We start from the raw sequence: 6,204 nt of genomic DNA, 5'->3' as shown, positions 1-6,204 counted from the left end.
TGCTTTTATATGCATATATGTAAAAAAAAGACGTTTATTTAAAAGACTTTCATTTAAACTTCAAAAACTTTGTAAAGTTGCAAGAATAAACATCTAAATAAACATCAGATGCAAGAATAAACATCTACTACTACTCTAAACAAGTAATAACAAGTCACTTAAAGTACTTATCATCTCAGAAGTTTTTAAGATCGGACAACTTGCCAATTTCTTAGGAACACGTAAGTAAATGCCATATTAAAATAATAAATCTTAAGACTATTGATTTTGTATGTCACCTTATACAGGTAACATCAGTTCATATAATGTGTAATATTCAATTCATAATGTGTATGAATTGAAGTATTTTAGTAAGTTATAGTGACGATTTCTCCATCATTTATATGAAAGTTCCAAATGAAGTCATTTACGTTATTCAAAGAAAAGTCTTTTAGAAAAGTCTTTTAAACTCTGCCTATGAAGTATTAATTTATAATGTCTGTAATAAATCATACAGTAAAGATGGTCATACTGACAATAAAAATTACTCAACTTACGTGTTCTATAAAAGTAGTGGAGTCTATAAAGGGCCTTTTTCCATTGCCTTCTTTTTGAAAGGATTCCGATCTGTACAATATCAGAATCTCACTCACACTTGATACATGTCATCCTGTCTTTTAAGCGAACGTTTCACACTATTGAGCTCTCCACACTATTTAATATTACTAAAGGGCTTAAAGGCGGACATAGCTTTTCTGCATCTAACGTCTAATGCTAGCCAATCTTCTGAAGTTGAGATATAAGCCTTCACTTGGATGGCAGATTACCTTCTGTTGAGTTAAGATTAGTGAGTAGCACAAAATATTAGGGAATGTCAAAGTAGAGAGAACTTTTTCCCGGAAAATCTTTAATATTTTAAAAAACCATGTTCGCTTAAATTTATATACCTTAAGTAAATTTAATGTTCTCTAATTTGATACCTAATACGTTCTTAACTTGGAAAATTATAATGGTTCAAAGTTTTATTATTTGAATATTTTGTAAATATTATTAATATTTCTTTTAAAAGAGTAATATTTCGAGAAAAAAATGGGATAAATATTTTTTTTAAACATAAAACAAAAAAATTTTGATATTGATGTCTAAATTCTATTAACGAAATTGACTCATGATTAAGTGAATCAAGCGTTAAATGAATCGTTTGACAATTTCGTTTTTCCCTATATACAGCTAAATTCCACGAATGAGAGAATGGAGAAATGTAAGCCCAGTACAGTACAGATAATAAGTTCTATTATACTTCCAGAAGAGCTCAAGTGCTATTAGTTGTGTACAATATATATACCATATATACTAGAGAATGGAGAAATGTAAGTCCAGTATACTACAGATATAAAACTCTTTTATACGTCCAGAACATCTCAAGTGGTACTAGTTGTATATATACTATTATACCATCATTGTTAGTGAGATGGTATTGTGTACGTTTCATATACCATACATACTAAGTATGAGCTTCGCTTGTTATAGTTTTATAGGTTTCATGTGCGATCTTTGACTTTCAACGTGTTGTCCTCATATTACATATTTCGGGAAAATAGATTTCACATCCGCCTGTTTATTTTTGTGACTGTCAGTCTATATTATATTGAATATATATTATATATTACCAGAAATTATATCTTATATATAATATTATTTTAATGCTTTGAACTAAACTAATATTGATTTATAGATGGCTTTAAAATATACTTTCATTTAACATTTCTTTGAAATTATCTGTATGCTCTATTCTAGATAGTTGCTGGTGAAATTGTGGTCTTGATATGTAATGTAAAGTCATATTTCTTTACTTAATCGAAATAATATATTGTATTGCTCTATAGAATATATTAAAAATATATAATCAGCAACAATCAAATAAAATAATAAAAAAAATTATGCACAATGAGATTAAATAAATATATTTTTTATCTCGAACTGAACTTATTTGCAACAAATTACTTTACATAAATGCATATAAATAGTAGATAGTATTTATTTGTATAGATATGTAACTACAATTCATTACCCACGTTGATTTATAGAAAGTAATTGAAAATCGTATCTCTGCATTGGCATCGGAACTGTTGTGCCCAATGCATTTCTGTGCGGGTACAGAAAGCGTCTCGTACTTGAGATTGCGGCGGGTGCGTTGATTTTATTTTATTTCGGTTCGGTTCGGTATCTTTCTAATCGGCTTTAGTTTCTTTACTCAATTTATTTTATTTATTTTTATGCTCGTAATACCGCATAAATAATTTATGCATATAAATAACACAGCAAATCCATATACAAAGTAAACAACTCTAAGACACTGCGACAGACGGACGGACGGACGCAAACGCTAAGTTGCAGCAAGGAGACCCCTTCTAAACAAATATACAAATAAGCAGAAGATATATAAAAATCTTTTTATATCCTTCTAAAAATATTTATTTTTCATATGGTTCTCTTTTTTATTTTTATTGAATATATACATTTTTTTCTTCTTATTTTATACATTTATAATATTGTATAAATTTATTATATTGCTTAAGATGAACTTTTTTCTTGAATTATAGTTTGTTACTTGCAATGTTGTTGTTGTTATTATTGTTGTTGTAGCCGTTGCGATGTAGTTTCTTTCAACTTTGGAACTAAAGCGAAACTCTACATAAAGTGGGTTTAATAAAATATGTGCGTAAAACCGAAACTTATAAATTACAATATAAAATATTACAACCACAACAACAACAGCAGCAACAACAACAGCAACAGCAACAACACGGAAAACACAGCTAAAATTTTAAAGGATAAATCTTTAAATATTCTATATGCGATGTATTATAAAGCCATACAGTCAATGAAGTATGCAAAGGTTAATAACGTCGAAGGACCAACACAGTTCAAGAATGTGTATTTGAATGGGTAGGAAGAGGGAGGAGGTACAAAATTTAACACCAAGTTTTTGGGTGGCATACAGTGGAAGAAATTTGATAAAAATAGAATAAAATTTGAACAAATTTTTTTACAATTGCATATAGTATATTCCATATAAATGAAGGGGAAAAGGTATTGAAGACATGACTAAGAAGTTAAGACTGATGAATTAGATTTCACAGAACAGCTAAACTAATAGTGTATATAAATCATTCAAAATAAATTGTCAAAATTTGTTAAGAAGTCTCAGACTAAAAGAGATTCTTTATAATAATCGGCTTTAATTTAAATTATGATATTTTCTCTGTCAAATATTAAGAACTCCCCAGAGAGAGTTGTTCATCCGGTAAGGATAGTTGTTACCACTTCATAAAGAATACAGAGTCTTGTCATATTCTATTATATAGGTACTCTTTTTTTTTCAATGGTAAAATAAAGAAGAAGTACAAAAATTTAGTTAATTTATTGATATTTAGCTGACCATACTTAGCGGACTGTTTCGAGTATTGTCAAGTACTCATCATTAGTGATCTTAGGAAATAATCGATTCTTTCATATTTCGACAAAAATTAAGATTTCAACTTGCTTAATTAAAATAAATATTATATATTTTGACATAGCTATTGCTAAATTTTATTAAAATCCATTCATATTTCATTACTTCTAAAATTTTTAATAAATTGACTATATAAACAAAAATGTAAGATTATATATACTAATAGTTTCTTTTGTGATTTAAGAATCTTGATCAATTCAAATTAATTACTATTCACGTTTTATATCTTATATCTTTGGCAGGATCGTCATTTTATATATTCATTTTAGATATTCATTTTATTATTATTATTCAATTTTGTACATTTATTTCGAAATAATTTAATATATTGGTTAAAAAAAGCTGATGTGAAAATGATTCAAAAAGTGAACTCATAATCTCTATAGGTACATTAAAAGTCTTTATATTCCTCATAATCAATATGTACTTTAAATTCAAAACTTATACTCATATATACCGATTAAATTGTAAGCTATTTTAGTTTTCTAAGTGACATAACGTTCACACGGCATATTCAACTGCTTGGGCTAATTAAGTGAGATCAACTTATTGTGCTGTTGCGGGGATTTATCGTGATGTAAATCATGCCTATGAGTACTGCTCTACTTAAAGAGACTACTAGGAAAATCTTTACCAACATTTATGGTATTTCGATGGCTTGTATTAATAGATATTATGCTGTATTTTGAATGCTACTGCATGCTATAGTAACCATTAATTCAAACTCAATTCAGCATAACTAATAAAGTTAAATTTTTACATTAAAAGTGAAAATATAATAACATTAAATAAATGAAATTAAAATTAAAAAACTAAAAATTATTAAAAAAGTTATAACTTTACATAATTATTTATAATATATGTATAAAAATTATGATCCGTTGTAAAAATTCGATAACTTAACAGACTCTAATAAACGATCAGCCAATTTCATATAATGTTTATATAAATAATATCAGTATATTAAATGATTCCTTGTCTCGTTCTTTTTAGGCTACTAATAGATGAAATTATATGGAAAGTAATAGATATAATACTTAGAAGATTTAAATTTTAAACAAAAGTAAAAACTTTTTGGCGTAGATAATATGCTACAAGCAAATCATATAATACAGACTAACTATATATCTGTATGTATTTGAAAAATCAGCCAAGAATTATAATATCAAAATTTAATGTCCGATTGCATTAGAAGTGGGAACTATAATAACTAGTTAACAGTTTCGGTAGTTTCACTTCCAATCCTTATATACTTAACAGCCTAAAATGTTGATCTAAGCTCTCTCTTATGCAATAATAGTTCATAATCATATCAACACAGTAGTTTCATAGACTAACGTGAACCGCTAAAATTATCGTTAGGTTTAGAATCAATGTTGCTATATATCACTGCAATTAAACTGTGAGGTAAGGTCTCCAATTTCTATTAATATTTCTCTTTTACAATAACGGTCAACAATCATATCTAAACAGAGGATGAATACACCAATGTGGATCGGTAGAATTACAATTATAATCATTATGTATATTACCATTATAGAATTAGTTAACATTCATATCACATAATGTGTTTCTAAATATTGTTCTGCATCAATAGTTTCAAGCTGTAAGGTAGGTTCACTGATATTTACCAATAACTCTCTTTTGTAAAAATGGTTAACAACTATATCAACATAATGGGTCAATAGGCCAGTCTGGATTGCTAGGATTGTTATTGGATCAATTTGTGAGGTAAGAAGCATATTTAAGTGTTAAGAAGCATATTTTCACATTATATTGATAGATTAATGTGGGTTATAATCACTCTTATAGATCTAACAACCATATCACATAATATATTTCATAATGTCTACATGTTATGAATATAACGCCTTTGTTGATCTACAACAATAATATCAAGCCGTGAGGTAAGATCAACAATTCAACTTTTCAAGATCTGAATGGTAGAATGGTAGAACACGACAGGAATACAGTTTGGAACCTAACGTTTCAAAGTTAAAAGCCATACCATACCATACCATATCAAAGTTAAAAACCGAATCATATTGGATGTTATTAACTTTATAATTAATATTTAGTTCAAGTTCACGATATTAGAGAAGTGCAATCTAATCGTTATTCAGTGAAATCTTCCACTGAAGTCACTTAATTGATGAAGGTGTTGCGTTTATATCTTTATGGAAATTCAATGTCCTAAACAAACACTTTATTAAAATAGATAAAATAATAAAATTATAAAAGTAAATAAATGTATTATTTATTTTAAAATATATATAGTATAAATAAATAATATAAATAAAATTATCTTATTTTAAGTTAAAAATTATTCTCATTAAATTCTATTTTATTGAAATACTGCTTCCACTCTGCTTATAATGAAACTACCCACAATTTAAAACTTATTTACCAAAAAGGCTAATAATTTTTCTTGAATCCTTTTTTTATATATTAAATAGATGTAATTTATTAAAAAATTTAATCCCAAGGAAACCTCATAAAAATCTCCTTCGAACACATAACAATAATGCGACTTAAAATACAAAAAAAAAAACACATAATGCCAGTTTGTCCATTAAAAATAGTTGAGATATATATTTTCTAATATGCAATAAAAAATTATTTAAATAAAAACAAAATTCACTTAATCCGCTTGAGTAGTCCTTATTCACATAGCCCTTTACCTTAACAATGCTTATAGCCAATGCACC

The sequence above is a fragment of the Teleopsis dalmanni genome, chromosome 1, assembly GCF_002237135.1.
Source record: "Teleopsis dalmanni isolate 2A chromosome 1, ASM223713v2, whole genome shotgun sequence".
NCBI classification, from domain to species: Eukaryota; Metazoa; Arthropoda; class Insecta; order Diptera; family Diopsidae; genus Teleopsis; species Teleopsis dalmanni.
The sequence above is the reverse complement of the archived record's forward strand: the minus strand, read 5'-3'. Positions refer to the sequence as shown.